Here is an 18052-nt window from a genome sequence, read left to right on the forward strand (position 1 = left end):
ACTTTGATGAATGGTTTTCAGGAAACACAGATGATACCTTAGCACCCAAAGACTCATCAATCATAACATCAAAACCTCTGATCTTGGATGAAATTGACCCTTCTTCACTTAATTCAACCCCACCGCCCTTAACTCCCACCAACCAAGACCATGTTACCTCTAACTCTGAGGCAAGCACATCTTCTCCACCATCTCATTCATCTCCTACAATGGTTGACCCTCCTTCAGTTAATAATGTACCGTCTCCATCCAATAACCATGTTAATCCTACCTCAACTATTAGTCGACCAACTCGAGACAAACACCCTCCATCTTACCTAGAAATATATGATTGTCCAACTATCAAAAAACCTCCACATTCTCACGATGCCCTCCTCATCTCAATTGAAAAACCTAAGACTTTTAAAACTGTCACTTAAATACACAAATTGGAGAACCGCTATGCACGATGAAATTGAAGCCCTACATCACAACCGTACTTGGTCTCTTGTCCCTCAACCTCCTGGTGCCAATGTTGTGGGTTCTAAATGGGTATTTCGAACAAAAATGAAAAAAGATGGCACTGTTGACAGGTTTAAAGCTCGATTGGTTGCGAAAGGATATACACAAATTCCTGGCCTTGATTTTGGGGAAACTTTCAGTCCAGTTGTCAAAGCTCCTATAATTCGTGTTATTCTTTCTTTAGCTGTGCGTTTCAAATGGCCCCTTAAACAATTAGATGTGAAGAATGCATTCTTGCATGGAACACTAAATGAACGTGTCTACATGGAACAACCTCCAGGATTTGTACACTCACAACATCCTAATCATGTCTGCCTTCTCCATAAATCCATTTACGGTCTCAAACAAGCACCGTGTGCTTGGTTTGATAAATTATCTAATTGCCTTTTTTCTATTGAATTTACGTGCAGTAAAGCTGATTCTTCACTCTTCATTTATCGTTGTGACACTAACTTTATTCTTTTGCTTGTCTATGTAGATGATGTTATTATTACAGGCAACAATCCATCTTTCATATCTGGTCTTACTCGACGTCTCAGCAAAGACTTTGCTCTCAAAGACTTAGGCCAGCTACATTATTTCTTAGGTCTTGAAGTTAGATATTTTCCTGGTGGTATCACAATCTCCCAAACAAAATATGCTCGAGATCTTCTAGCAAAAGCCAAAATGGTCGAAGCTTCAAAAATCAACACACCTATTGCTCACAAAGCGATTGAACTATCTGATGATTATGACACTGTGGACTCTACTGATTATCGTCGTTTATGTGGCTCTCTCTAGTATCTTACATTCACGAGACCAGACATTACACATGCAGTCAATGTTGTGTGCCAACATTTTCAAAATCCAACAAAAAAAGGACACGCGTGCAGTCAAACGCATTTTGCGTTACATCAAAGGAACTTTAACACACGGTCTTAGGTATTTATCTCAAAGTTCTCTAACTCTTAATGCTTTTTGTGATGCAGATTGGGCAGGATGTCCACTTACTCGGAGAAGCACTACCGGTTATTGCATTTTTCTTGGATCAAATTGTATATCTTGGGCCTCAAAGAAGCAACCCACGGTCTCTCGTTCGAGCACCAAAGCTGAATATAGGTCGTTAGCAACCACAGCTGCTGAATTAACATGGCTCCAACATCTTCTTCATGACCTCGACATCAAACTTGAACGGCGTCCCCTCCTCCTTTGTGATAACAAAAGTGCAATTCACTTGACTGTCATTTCATCCGAGAAAAAGTTACTAACGGTCATCTTCAACTTCAGTATGTGCCTACGACTCAACAAATTGGAGATGTGTTCACCAAAGCACTAGGAAAAGATTCTTTTTCCACTTTTCGATACAAGCTTGGCGTTCATTCACATTCTCTACCAACCTTGAAGGGGGGTGTAAAGAATAATGAAGATTCCTCTCTTAATGAATCAAATCAAGATAAACCATTGGAAATCAATATGTGTGAATGCAATGCCTTGATACATGGAGTCAAACCAAATAGAGGCACTTAAGTATATTTCCTTATATATTGGTTTATTACCGTTGGCTTATCAAAAGCAAATAATAGCCATAAAGCTACTTATAATGTATATTTCCTTATATCATGTGTATTACCGTTGGCTATTAATCATATATATGTAACATGTACTTTAGAGAGATCATGTGGACATAATATACAAACCAGATTAGATTCCAGCTACTGTCCATTGTCCATATCATATTTTTACTTTCATTACTAGTAACATAGTTTACGATTGAAAGAAATAAAAATCACGTGCAAGTCAATTCTCACTTCATGCTGTTCAATTATCACTAATTTTGTTTTTGTTTTTGTCTTTTAATTTTGACATTTTTGCTGTTTTTTTCTATGCAGGTGTGGATGAGAAAAAAAAAAAAGATATCTCTATATAATACAAAAGGATACATCTATGAGTCATAGTACACTTGGCATCATATTTTTCATCTAGCATTTAATGTTATTCATCTAGCATTTTTCATCTCTCTCATCAAAGAATATTCCTTCTTATTTTTATGTGATTAAAACGTAAATGTTGACTAAAAAATGGATGATTTAATGGCGTGTAAATGTTATTAACTTTCATTACATTTTTTTAATTTGTTTCATAGTCAAACCTGAAAAAATGAACATATTTTTTTATCCTTCTTCTTTTCCATACGTTTCTTCCAAGCTTTAACACCATTTTTTTTCCTCTTCCGGTTGTTAGGTAGCATATTTTAAATCACGATCATATTTTCAATCACGAAGATATGATATAGTAAAAATCAATTAGATGAAAATCATAGTCTCAAGTGTAACAAGGTAAGTGGATTCAAATATTTTATTTTCTTAGATTATTGACGATGTCGACATGTTAGTGCTGATTTGATGCCTGTATTTGTCTAATGTTCATAGATGTGTGCTAATCGTTCTTCCATTAGTATTTGTGTACAAAAAGTTCAAACATACTTTTAACCACTATTTAATAGATATTTGTTTATAATTTCAACATTACTTCTCGGATCTCACCATGCTTTGAATTTTTCCTTATAAATATTACTTCAACCATCACCATTCCTCACATCATTTTAACATTCAGTTATAGAATTTAAAATTATTTCAAAATCATGTTTGTTCATTTATAGTTTATATCCATTTTTTATTAAAAAAAATTGTATTATTTTTCTTCATAGTGCCCATAAATAGTGTTTCATCCTTATTCTCTAAATGTTACATATTTGTTTTTGGTTCTTGACTACTTTGGGTTTGCAATTTATTTAAATCTATTATTTTATATTTTAATCCTCTTTCTATCTCTCTATATTTTTATAGTTTTTTTACCTAATCTTTTGTTCAACTTTTCTTCTTTAGCTCTTCGACCAATTGTTCTTTGGTTTTAACGGGATTTTATTGATTTGTTATATTTTTCCAGTTATGTGGATACAATTAAAGATGAAGCGCAAGGATGCAATAATTGAAGTTTGACTACATGGATTTGTAGAGTTCCTCTCAACAAAAGAAAGAATTTGGAGAGAGTAGAATATTTTAATCAAGCTTTATATTTTAAGAGTTGTATATATTACAAATTTGATTAAAGTGTCTGATGTTAAATGAATTTTAAGTAGTTTTATTTGCATTGAGATTGTAAAAATGCTAGCAGTAATATTGATATTGTTGCAAGTGTCTAACTAATCACACTAATGACGAGTTATGAGTGTTCGAATATAAACCGATTCAAAAGAAAATCATAAATTGGTACAAAAATTGAAAATCACAAAATCTAATATCGTTGCATATGTTTGAATGTCCTTTGTGAAAACCTTTCGCATTAGATCATACTTTGATTTGATTATTCGATTTTTTTTACCTCAAATTGATCGAAACCGCACGGCAAACCCTAGAATGATGAGCCACTATTTTTTTTTTCTTTTTCTTTTCTTATATGATATGATCCTTTGGTTTTCGTCTTCCTCTTATAATAGTAAATGAAGGGAGTATATTTTATGATGTTGAATAACCCAATGATTTGTGTTCTGTTAGTTCTCTCATTATTTGTAACATTGTTCCATGTTTCTTCAATGACTTTCTGCATCTGTGTCAAAATAAAGTTATGGATATTTAGTGCAACAAAGGTTTAAAAAAATATATTTGTGGATGTTTTTCAAATTAAGTATCGTCAAGCACAGAACTGAGAGATGATATCTCTAGAAAAAAATTGTTAGCTTAACGTAAAATTTCGCACAAACGTACACACCCTTGGTCAAAAAGAAATGCATTAAACTTTTGGAAATACCGACGCTAAATTAACGGTTTTTAACTTCATAGGGAATTAATCCTATAAAAATCATGGGATTGACTTTCTATTATGTTTGATATATCAATCTTTGCTCTTCTACTCATGTTTCTTTCATGATTTTTTAAAGTTGCAATTTTGGGTTGACTTTATCCAATAAGATGTCGAAACATGACCTAATTTCATTGTTGTTCTTTTTAGCAAAACTTGCAACAAAGCATCCCAACCAAAAATTTTAGAATAGAATCAATCAAAGTATGGACTTCATCTTTATAGAAAATTTGGGAATTAAAGGTAATTTTCACTTTTTTATGTTATGTGGTTACTAATTTAAAATTGAACAAAAAATAAATAAAATTTATGGTGAACCTCCAATTATAAGTGGAAATTAATGACAAGCTGATCGTCGTGAAAATTTCTTTTTTCTAAAGAATCGTTGTGGGAATTTCTATTATAATTATAAATGATTATTACATACTTTTATTTACTAGAATTTCCATTTTTGGTGTATTATCTTTTTAAGAAATGATTATTATATATTTTTATGTGTATGAGATTCTATTTTTGGTATTTTTATCATGGATTATTTTATTAAGGAAATCATCTAAAAAAATTAATCGATTTTTATAATCATCATGTGCATTAAATCAAAATTAAAGAAGATGTTTTATCAAAATAAAAATGAATGACAATTAGATATTTAAATGTTTGAATTTTAATAAGAAAAATGATATATAATTAGAGACTACAATAAGTACTCCAACCCTTATTATACCAATTCATCCATTTTTTAAATAAAAAATTATATAACCGTTTTTTTATCCTTCATCAAATCAAACCATGCCCATAAGATTATTTTAACATTATTAACCACCTCCCTTTATTTTGGTGAAGCCAAATTGATCATAGAATGGATAATTAATCTGATCAAATGATGAGTCTTTTTATTCTTAGAGACAATCAAATTGAATCACAATTCAATAAATTACAGCATTACTTTTAACATTATTAAATTCATTTTCAGTAAATTTTAAGTATTTTTTTAAGGAAAATTTTAAGTATTTTAAAACAGGTTTTTTTAAAAAAAAATCCAATTAAAATAAAAACAACATATATATTTCATGAAAGCCTAAAATATACCCCAATAAAATCAAACTAATTAATATAATAAATATTTTGAAAAATAAAAAACTTAAAGGCTAATAATTTTAAGTCTATAACGAAAATTATATTAAATTTAGTTTTATTGTGTCTGATAATTGATTGTGTGACTGGATGTTAGTGTAAAACAAACATTGATAGTGTATATCATTTAATCTCATAATTTCCAAAAAAAACATTTCATTCACTAATAAAAAATAAACAAATAAATAATAATTAAAAAGAAGAAAATTCTCACGTGCTTGACATAAGAACGTCTTTTAATAGTATAATAATAATGATCATAAATATCTTTTAATACAAAAAACTTCATAATGATCAATGGACCATAATGATTCTTGGGTATGACATTTAATGCCATTATTAAAAAAAATAAAAGTCATAGTGAATTTTTTGTTGGTAAATTTTTTTTATGGTGAATGAATGTTAATTTTGTATAAGGTAGAAAAAATCTTAGAGATAAAAGAGCACTCACTAAGTTATTTAGTATTTACATTTGCATACCTCCAAAGATACTAGAAGGGCTCAAAACCTGTAACCTTTAAATTTAAAGTATGTCTTTACACTGCTAGACTAAACCCTCTTTGATGGTCGGTATAGGATAGAGATATGATAGAATATGAAATTCGCTAGAGACATGATATGATATAGACATGATAACAAAAATCTTATCATGTGTTTGATGCGTACATGATAACAAAATATCATTATAATTATATAAAAAAAAATAATCTCACAATTAATTAAATATTGTAAAACTGACATGTATATAATTATAGTAACGAATATATATATTTTCAAACATTACTATCATTATAAGAATGTATTTTGTCAAGTTAGAATAACACATCTGCATTTCAACCAAAGACCAAATATGTAGGATTTCGAAATGACAAAGGTTGAATAAAAAATCGGCTTAATTGCAGTTTTAACTCCCTAACTTTCACAAAGTTACGATTTTGGCCCCCTAAAAAAAAAAAACTACAAAACGGTCCCCCGAAGTTTTGCATCTGTGGCAGTTTTAGCCCCCAATGCCAACTTTGACTCGGTCTACGCTGACGTGGCACCCTAAGTGAGGTGCCCCGTGTTATTATTATTATTTTTTTTTGTCTTGGGGGGCAAAAACTGCTACAGATGCAGAACTTAGGGGGCTGTTTTGTAGTTTTTTTTTATTAGGGGGCCAAAATTGCAATTTTATAAAAGTTAGGGGGTTAAACTGCAATTAAGCCTAAAAAATATTATGAAAGCGAATACAATCAAAAAACTAAATTTTAAGATTTTTTTTTTTTTAAAAATGACATCCAAATACTTTCAAAATAGTTAATCATAATGTTGATACTCCAATGAGGAGTCTATACTGGATTTAATCATTAAATTAGTATAAGAGCAACCACACAATTAAGGTTGATAACACATCTTTACTTAGAATGGATAATAAGCATGTATTTTGTTAACTTCACATAACACATCTATGTTTTGCTATTGTCAGATCTCATCAAAGACCATAAGTGAAGGAAATGGAAATAATGAAGGTTGGATTAAAAAAATAGAATTAAAGCAAATGATAAAAAAAAAAACTAAATTTTAAAATAAAAGAATCAAGAAAATGACAAAAAAAAAAAAGATCATTATAATGTTGGGACTTATGTATGGGCCTAAACAGGATAGGATAATCACATTATGCTAAGAGCAACCACAAAAGTAAGATTGACACCACATCCAAATTCTCAAGGTATTAAGTATATGGGGTCATCTTACTTATATGTTCATCACCTTATGCTCTTCAATCTAATGTGCAACTTTAACTTAGATATGACATATTAATATCTATCATTTAACCAACTTGGGTAAGTCCGATGGTATTGACTTGGGACCCAATGCTAAATTGGCTGGGCTAATTTAGCTTATTTAAAAAATAATAATTATCCCTTAAGTTTGAGACTATCTGCATATGATCTGGTAGCACAGCTAAATAAGACTAGAAAAGGTGTAACATGGTAAAAAAAAAGCGGGTTGGTGGTGATTTAATGAAGGAAGATTTTTGTTCCTTTCCTGAAAATGGAGAAAAGAAGAGAAAAAATAAACTAGAAAAATTGAGAAGACATAAAAGGAATTTGAAATGAAAGAAATAATAAGAAAAAAGGGGTTTATGCGTTGTCAGTGAATATAGAGAATAAAGTAGTTGTTGGACGTGTTTGTTGAAGGAGTTGTATATTTTTGGACAAATTTTTTAACAAAAAATTAAAATAAAAAAATTACATTATTTTAAAAACTCTAACAAGCGTGTATTTTGTCAACTCAGCAGAACAGTATCCAGTTTTTCTTTGTAATCTCACCAAAGACCAAAAGTGAAGGATTTTAAAATAATAGAAGTGGAATAAAAAATATAACCTGAAAGCGAATGACTTCCAATAAATAAAATTTGAGATAAAAAAAATCAAGCAAATGACATCCAAAAACTAACAAAAATGTTTATCATAATGTTGGGATAATATTGAGATTCCTGGTAAGCCTACCTACACTGATATGAATATTTATATTAGGCCAATATCAACCATACAAGTGAGATTGATACCGCATTTTAACACAAAACCATAAGGCATTAGGTACATGGAGCATCTCACTTATATGTTGTTGAAAATTTACTCTTTCATCCAATGTAGAATGTACAATCACACTTGACATATTAACATATCTTAATCAAGTGTGCGACCATCCGTGCAAGTAATTATGTGACATAGTAAATTAATGTCAAACAGAGACACAACATGTTCAAAAACGTGGGCTGGAAGTGGTTTCTTGAAGGAGTTGAAGGTTTTTGGGTAAAAAATTAGCATTTTAAAATGAGTTTAGTAAACATGTATTTTGTCAAATCACAATCGTTATAAAGATTCTTCTATTTTCAAATCATTCAAAAGACCAGGCGTGAATGAGTTTGAAATGATAGAGGTTGAATAAAAATAGCATGAAAGCGAATGACATCTAAATACTAGTTTTTTAGATAAAATAATTAATAAATGACATTCAAACACCGGCAAAGTAATTCATCTTAATGTTAGAATGATAGATGGAGCCTAAATTAGGTTGGATCACTGTATTAGACTAAGAGCAACCACACAGGTGATATTGACACCGCATGTTCACTCAAATTGTCTAATAAGTATGTATTTTGTCGACTCAACATAATGCTTCTACAATTGTTTATACTGTGACCCACCGAAGACCAAAATGAAAGAATTTAAAATAATTAAAGTTAGACAAAGACATTGAATTAAGGTGAATGACATCAAAAAACTTAAATTTAATATAATAAAATTAAGCAAATGACATCCCAAAACAAAAAAAATATCATTATAGTGTTTGGATTTCAGATAAATCCTACAAAGGATTGGATTGTCACATTTGAATATGAGAAACCTCATATGTAAGATGAAAACCACATCTCCATCCGAAACCTAAAGACATTAGGTATATTGGCCATCCCACATATATGTTGTTCAATATCAAAAGTAGAAGTTTCACTCACACATGACACATTAACATCTCTCTCAACATCTACTCTTACATAAAATGTGAAACTTTAACTTGAATTTGACACATTAACATCTCTCCATTAAGTGTTAGACTCTATGTGCCCGTGATCGATCACCGAAATAAGTGAGAATGATACCACTCCCCCAAAATAAGTGAGAATGATACCACTCCTACTCCACCAAAATGTTGAAATAGGATATAATGCAACTGTTGTGCATTTTGAGCGAGCCAACACTGATGTGGATCCACACGTTTTAAAAAATAGAAATCAGATAAGTGAGAATGATACATCTTCATCCGAAAGGCTTAAGTATGATTTTTTTTTACTTATTTGTTGTTCAACCTGAACTCTTTTATCCAATGTTAGACTTTAACTGACATTTTCTTCATCTTAATATCATCTCCATTAAATATGACGATATTCTAGCCCGTGCTTGACACGGGTGTCCATACTAGTAACTATTATTCACTTGACTAGTAAGTTTATTTAATGCACGGGAGTATTGAAATCTTTTAACTCATCTTCCATTTCTATTTATCTTTTTTTAATGTTTTTTGTTATAAGCTTTTTTTTGTTCTAGTTTTGTGTGCGTTTGATTGCCTAAAATACAGGACACTAGACTGCATAACTTTTTTTACGGGTAAAAATCCTCTCCATTTGTAATATGTTCAATTTGTTGCAATTTGGAGAGAGATAGACACAAAAAAGTAAATGGTGGGTCCTATCACTAAGTGGATCCAATCATCATTAATTTTTTTGTATCTATCTCTCTCCAAATTGCAACAAATGGAACAAATCACAAATGAAGAGGATCTTAACCCGTTTTTTACTATGCTTGATGAAAAGACCAGTTATGAAGAGTTTGTCTCGTTAAATTATGAGACAACTTTTTGTCCCAAGTACATAAATATACATACAAAGGATTCAAAATTTAATATATTTAAAACCGAACATCATGTGTGTGGTTTGACGCACACGGTCCAACATACAAGTCACATAACCAACAAAAACAAAAGTGTCAAAAATAGAGTATCAGGAAAATTGTGTGCAAAAGCATACCACCAAATACCAATCGTGTCCTTAATAGTTGGAAAGCAACAAAAACCTTCGCATAGCAACTTGTTAGACACATATTAAGGAGTCCATGTTTTGTAAATTGAAATTTGATATGTCGGGTGAGGATGGATGGAGACAACGGTAACGGCACAATGTTTCGATGCGGTGATGATGAATTCTCACGGTGGAATGAAAGGTGTCTGCAGGCACGTTAACACTCCGACGATCAAGTCAGTATGAGAAATGAGAGGAGTCTGTAAGAAAAGTGTGAAAAGTGAATCATACCCTAAGGGTGAAGCAAGTTCACCCTTATATAAGCGTGTGTGAGGGATAACCGTCTTCGTGTGATGCAGCGTCTTATCAAGGAGTCGTTGAAGGACACACGTATAAGCTAAATCATATACAAAACTACTTTTTTTGCTTTTCTTAACAAGTGCTCTTGTTAGCATAACCCAAATAATAATTTGTAACTTTTTTTCTTACAGAATATTTAAACTAGCTTCCAAAAAGAAAAAGAATAATTCGTAACTTTTTTAAAAGAATATTTAAACTAGCGTCCAAAAAAATTCGTAGCTTTTTTTGACAGAATATTTAAACTAGAAATAAATCTAAAACAATGATTAAATTCTTTTTACTTTCGTTTACACAATTCTTAGGTTCAATTCGAACTCAGACCGTTTGTTTTAGTTGAAAGAGATCTAAATTATCTCATCAAAATGATTTTGGGACTTTAAATTTAAATTTTTAAAATTTTATAGAATTTTTCTCAAGTCCCTTAAAATAGGTCTCTGTACAAATAGTTGCTTAAGTTAGTAGCGCTAAGTTAAGTTCCACTTAGTTTTGACTAATTTTAACACTTCTCGATCTTTGTCGACCTTTGTAAATCTGAGAAAAATTAACCTATCTTGTATTCAGTTGTTATTGATTCGACTAACCTTCATTTGACTATAAGAAATTCGGGTGTTTTCCGTTCTCGGTTAACAACTTAATTACTTTTAGGTGTACACAACACTCAATCAAATAATTTCTTATACACACATTTACCTATATTTTTGTACTTTTAGTTTTTATTTAAGTTTTTCAAAGCCTTATAATAAATAAACAGTCAATTTTGCCCTCAAATTATTCTTTTCTTACCGATTTGGTCGCTAAACTATTAAAATCAACTCAAAGGTCCTTCAACTATTCCGCGCCATCCAACTATTAAGTTCCTCGGTTAAGTTAACAAAATTGGTTGATTTTCATGGTAGTTTAATGACTAAATTGATGTATTTTTCATAGTTTAAAAACATTTTAGTGTATTTTAATAATATAGGGACTAAATTGGCCAGAAGGTAATAATTTATGAATGATATTGACTTTTTATTCACATTTTAATTTTCAAAAATTCATTTTCATATCTAACATTCTCTAGATGAGTTGAGGAACCCAAAATCTTAACATAGTTACTTCTTTGGTGTAATTGTTTGAAGAAAAAAGAATATGATTGTTAAGAGTTGTTAGCTGAATCCTTAATTTAAGTTAAACTCAAATTAGTTACGCCCGATGATGTTGTACTACGTCCAATATGACTGATAAATCTAGTTCTCCATATCACCACTAAAATTACATTTTAATTTTCAAAAAAATCATTTTCACATCTAACATTCTTTAGAGGAGTTAGGAACCCAAAATCTTAATTTAACATAGTTACTTCTTTGGTTTAATTGTTTAAAGAAAAATAATAATTGGTAAGAGTTGTTACTTGTTAGCCGAATACTTAATTTAAGTTCAACTCAAATTAGATACGCCAAATGATGGTACATTACGTCCAACATGACTGGTAAATCTAGTTCTCCATATCACCACTAAAATTAGCATGATCCAATGTCAACAACAACAAAATCTGGGCCACAAAAGATGGAGCATCTAACGCTGGTGTCATTACAAACAATAAGCTTTTAATCGAAATTGAGATTTTATTTTGCAGTAGTTTGTTTTAAGCGGTGGTTTTTTCTATAGGAAGATAGAAGCACTATGGTCAAGAAAATATTAAGGTGATTAAGTTTCATGTAAAAATAAAATTGTATGTTGGACTTTGAGTTGAAGAACATTTTTGTCTTTTAAAAAATAAACACACTTCTCTCTCTTCTATCTCTCTTGTCTTTCTTTTGAACCAAACAATATATCAAATCTACTCTATTTCTCACTTATTTCTCTCTTCTCTAACTCTCTCTCATCTATTTCTCTCTTTAAAACTTCTCTTTCATACCAAACACACCCTAAATGATCGAATCATCTCCCACAAATTACCACAAACCAAAGCGATGGTTAATCAAAGTCAAAGCCCTGGCTCATCTCAAATCTTACGGCTAATCAATGGCACAGATTCATTTGTCACAGAATTACTTATGAACCAATTTCTATGTAATAGTAACACAGTGAGACAAGTGTTGCTAGTTGATTAAAGATACTGTTGAGCTCGTGAATCTTTATACTAACAATTTAGAGTTTTTAGAAATAGCCTATTCCAAAATCCTCTCCTCTAAAGATGTCCACATCATCATAATCTTACTTGGCATTTGTTCCAAAAAATTCTCTTAATTTTTAATACAAGCTTAATAATTATAATTATTATTAAAAACCGTTTTTTATTTAACATTAAATTTTACATAAAATACATAGTTAGTTACAATCAAATAATTATTAATATAATTATTGTTTTGATTAAAATTTATATGTTACATTAAAAAATTGGTACGTTACAATCAAATAATTATTGTTTCAATTAAAATTTACATATTACATTAAAAAATTATTATTAATATAATTAATGTTTCGATTAAAATTTATATTTTACATTAAAAATTTGTACTTTACAATCAAATAATTAATAATATAATTAGTGTTCGATTAACAGTTATACGGTACATTAAAAAATTGGTAGGTTACCAAATTATAATAAATAACTTAAATAAATTATATTTTGAATTTTGGTCCGTTACACTATGACAGTAACCTACTAATTAAAAATTTAATTGTAGTAATTAGTTTTTAAAGTTATATAATTAATTTTTATTCATTACAAAATTATATTACATAATATTAATAAGATATTATTAAATTTCAAATGTTATGAAGTTAATTTTTTGTAGGTTACATGAAATATAATCTAATCGTTTAATGCACATTTTATAATATTAAAGACGATGATACTATTAATTTTAAAACGGTCAAATTAATAATTAATAGATATTAACCGTTATGGTTCTATTTTTCTATATAAATAGTAGTGCTTTTGGGTACGAGTACACAACAATCACAAAATATAGTTCTTCTTATTTTGTTCTCTGGTCCTCTGATATCTATATTTTAAGTTATTTATGTAATTTTTTCTATTGCAAAGAAAAATGTCTACGAAACACGACTTCATCTCTGATGTTCGCCAAGAAAACAATTGTGGACATTGGTTGTGAGGATTGTTCGTGCTTGGTTTGTTCAAGACTACAAAAATAAATAACTACCATTTTCCATGGATTTGGTTCTAATGGATCGAAAGGTAGTTTTTTCATATCATTTTTGTTTTTAGTTTTTTTGTATTTTTTTGTTTAAAGTATAGTGTTTTAATCTTTGTTATCTAGGGTGATAGAATTGGTGCGTCTATACGAAGAACATTGATCTACAAGTTCAAGGAGCAGCTCCAATGGTGTTCACGATTTCCTCATTTGATGTTGCTTGCAACAGTGGTTCGTATAGACCATCACACAACGAATATAAACATAATTTTACAATCAACACAAAAGTCAATATATCTAAATCTGCTTTGGTCCCTACAAATATGTATTCGTTTACACTGCATCTGATGTTTTCAATGATTCTTACGACATGAAATGTAATTTGAATCATATTTTTATCATCAAACTAATTTCGAACCCCCATCCCTTTTTAACAATATGAAATATATTACATATTGATGTAGTTGGTGTCTTGACTGAGGTGGATTTTGTTTGTATGAAGACATCAAATTAATTATATTAAAAACCCTTCAAGCACAAGATGTGCCCAACAATGGAAAATACAAAGTTCAAGATGCATAGATACAGAAGAACCAAATCATGAGGTAGAATAACCAAGACAAGTAAAAAGATTATTCCACCAACATTTCAACTGAAAATACGTACATGATTTCTTAGCATTTTGTAACCAATAAACAAGAATTGTAAATTTATCTAATAACACCATAAACTGATTCTTGTGACAAAAATGTAAGAATTTTTGTCTTTCCAAATAATCCAAATGCAAGTCAACAAAATCAACTGAAAACTAAAACTAACTTTTTTTGGAACAATTGAGAACCACTGAAATGAAGAGTACCCTCACAATAATTAATGGGAAAAACACAATAATTATCCAACCACTTTAGAATATTATGTCATATTCTACCAAAGAATTCACACTAAAAATAAAAAAGATAATTTTCCTCTTTTTCACACATGCCTGAACATAAAAATGAGTTCATATTTTAAATATTCCATCAAGCTAAGTTGCCATTTGTTAGAATTCAGATATTCAAGAGCCTCCACGAAAAGAGAGAGACATTTAGAGGGACTACTTTGTTCGTAATAAATTTTTTTAGAGCCATAGGTTCATCATGCTCCACCTGCATCTTTAGATGATATACCCCTTTGTCAGGGTACCTTTCACCATGATCACCTTTAAGAAACTTATCATAAACATTAGCCTTAAAAATAATGTTGTCCAACAAATAACAACAATAAATCCCCTGCACCTCCTTCCAAGAAAAATTCTAAGACATCGTCTCCACCCCATCTAACCCTAACCCACATATCTCTTTAAATGGCATAGAGTTATTTTGATATAACTCAAAAGTTCTTCTAAATATATCACACAAAGGACCACTCTACAACCACGAATCATGGCAACAAAAAAAAAAGGAGTATTTTTCTCATCACTCTCCACTATCATCAAGTTGTCATCAAATCAATTTCTAATCCCCATCTCCGCCTCTATTTTAACACCATGGAAGTAATTTTACCACACATACGCCTAACTGTCCCCACTCTTCACATGATCTCCCCCTAACCTATTCTAAGAAGCTAAAACTTTAAAATGTATTGATCCATATTAGCCTCCAAAACCATTCAAGCAACAAAGATAAGTTAAACTTCTGCACTATACGAACCCCCAAGCAACAACTATATCGACCAAGACACACCTTATCTCACTTAACCCAATTGACTTTCCTAGCTTCCGCACTCCCTCCACACTAAAAATAATAAGGATTCGGTAAAATAAATTTTACTTAAGTTAGCCTTGAAGAATGAAAGAAATTAAACCAATTGTGGTGGATATTGAAGGAGAATAAAAAGATACATTACAAAAACATTGAATTAAATTCGAATGAGTGAACTGATGACATTCTGTCATTACGTAATATTAGGGACTTATTGTGACATTTTGATAGAGTTCTCATGCAATTTATACTGTTCTGGAGTGCAAAAAGCTTAAAATTTGAAGTCTGTTCGAAGGAAATCGCGCCACGCCAATTTCAAGCCGTGCTGCGATTTTTGAAGCAAAAATACACACTTCCTGTAAAGGGGAAATCGCGGCACGCCAATTAACAAGGCGCGGCGCGATTTTGATGGGTCAGGCCCATGACTTCTATAAATACTGCACTCAATCTGAAGAACAAGGGTTACGATTTTGGAGAACGAAAGTGCGATTTTAACACCCAGAAGGCTGCAGCGGAGAGGATTTCATCATCTCTAACCCAGTTTATGTATGTTTTAATTCTTTCATTGATTATGCTATTTGTAAACTCAATTATGAGTAGCTAAATCTCTTAGAGATTAGGTCGGAGATGAACCTATGTAACCCTAATTGATCATATGTTGCTGTGAAACTCTATTACTTATTAATGATATTCTAGTTTTCATTCAATTCAATTGTTCTTACTGCTTTTTATATCCTGATCAAATATAAACATGATTTTGTGAGATCGAATGACTACTGACCATAGCTTTCGACTTAGACCTAATTGAATTGTTCTAATAAACATGGTTAGTCTAGGAATGGATAATCGTTTGTTAGTGATATTAGGTTAACGTGCTTAAACCTTTGATGATTATTAGACCACCTAAGGAATTAGGGGCTGTAGTTTAAAAAGAGGGTCCTAACTCAAGGGATTGATTAGGGCTAATTTGTTAACTATCGTGAAACTAGAGAATCATTAGTAATAATAGGTGCAGTAACCAATTAGGGGAAACATAGAGGATTCGAAGACCTGATCTCATCTCTCTCCTATTTTCTTAATCAAATCTTTACTATTTTATTTGATTTCTTAAAATCAAACCAAATCTACTGCCTAGTGGCAAAACAAAATAAACTTTTATACATCCTACTTTTATAACGAAATTGAATTATTGAAGTTAAAAACAGTCCTCGTGGGATCGATATTTTTACTACTTCGATAGTATTTGGTGCACTTGCCAGAGATCTATCAAGTTTTTGGCGCCGTTGCCGGGGACTGTTGAGTCATTTCAATAAGGCAATTACGTTATTATTTAGGATTTCTGTCTTTTATATTTTTGTATATATATTTATAAAAAAGAAAAAAAAAATATTATGCTCTTTGTTTTCTTCTCATTGTACTGTGCTACTGAAAAGTTTATCCAAGTTTTGCAGCTATGATAGACAGGGTACTCCTCTATGACACAAAAGAGATTGCTAAGCTGCAGTATGAAAAATATATGCTATCTTTTAAGATCAAAATTTTGGACAACAAAATCTCGAGTTGTGGTCATTATGAGGCGAATCAACCAGGTAGTGATGGTGAAGGGAAGAAAGAGGTGATCAGCATCGATTACAATACTCAACTTCAGAATATTTTAGATGACTTCTTGGTGTCAAATCAAGTTTCATTTGAGAAGTTTGATGTTCAGTGTGGTGATCTTGTTGAGAAAGCACATGAGTCTCAGAGGAAGCTGGTTCAGATGAAGAGTGAGTGTCACAAGGTTGAGGTGGAAGAAAAACCCAAAGTGAGGAGTGTTGACATTTTCCCGAAGTCTGAACCAACGGAGGTTGAGGAAATCACTCGTTTGCAGATGGATGCACGTCCTTCTTTACGGTGGGAGAGCTTAAACTCTAAAGGTTTAACAGTGAGAACATGGGAGCATCTACTTCTTTGCTACAAATTCATGGAATTCCTACCAAACAAGAGGAAGAAGAAGGATGATGTGTTCTTTCTGACATATTTGCCACCCTAACAGTGGTTGAAGCGTCAAGCTCAATGACGTAAAAGAAAGCGCTTGGTGGGAGGCAACCCACTGTTTAATTTTCAGGTATGATTTTATTGCTTTCAAAAATAAAAACACAAAAATATTTTTCTTTTCTTTTTAATATGAGGCAGGAAAGTTTTCGAAAAATTGTTCTAGTACCTCCTATCAAGAAAATCATGCAAGGTACTGATGTCTTGCATGATTCTCTCTTCAAAAGTTTTTCAAAAATTCAATAAGACTCAGGCCTTTTTCAAGAAAACAAGTTTTGGCATGAGAGAACTCCCTGTTTCTACAAAATCGCGCCGCGCCTGTATATGGCCGCAGCGCGATTTTTCTCCTCAGCCTATAAAAACCTCACTATTCATCATCATTTTCATTCCATTTTTCCTACTTTTCTCTACCAAAAATTTCCCTAGACTTCCCATTCACGAATTTTTCCCATCTTAATCTACCTTATCACTTCCTAAACATCATCAAACCACAATCCAATCACAAATTCATCAATCCAAACCATTATCATTCACAATCCATCACAATCCATCATAATTTTCCCAAACTTCACAAAACTTCCTTTTCACCACCTTCCTTAACCACAAATGGCCTCCAACCCACGAAACACTTGCTCAAAGAAAGCCACCAACCCCAAGCCATCCACAAGCAAAGCCAAACGCCCTCGTGCCGAATCCGAACCACCCGAAAACGCCATTCATTTCATCAATGACCAAGCCCAAGAGTT

At 31.3% G+C, this 18052-nt stretch overlaps 1 long non-coding RNA gene across 1 annotated transcript; it reads left to right on the forward strand.

Annotated features, from left to right (window-relative positions):
• Positions 1–2693: 2693 nt before the first annotated feature.
• On the forward strand, positions 2694–3630 carry LOC146942566 (uncharacterized). Its single transcript, XR_015032766.1, has 2 exons — positions 2694–2816; positions 3427–3630. It is a non-coding gene; the product is annotated as an uncharacterized LOC146942566 (long non-coding RNA).
• The last annotated feature ends 14422 nt before the right edge of the window (positions 3631–18052 follow it).

Source organism: Medicago sativa, chromosome 3, assembly GCF_051527215.1.
Source record: "Medicago sativa cultivar Bolivia chromosome 3, Bolivia_mono, whole genome shotgun sequence".
In the NCBI taxonomy this organism is placed as follows: domain Eukaryota; kingdom Viridiplantae; phylum Streptophyta; class Magnoliopsida; order Fabales; family Fabaceae; genus Medicago; species Medicago sativa.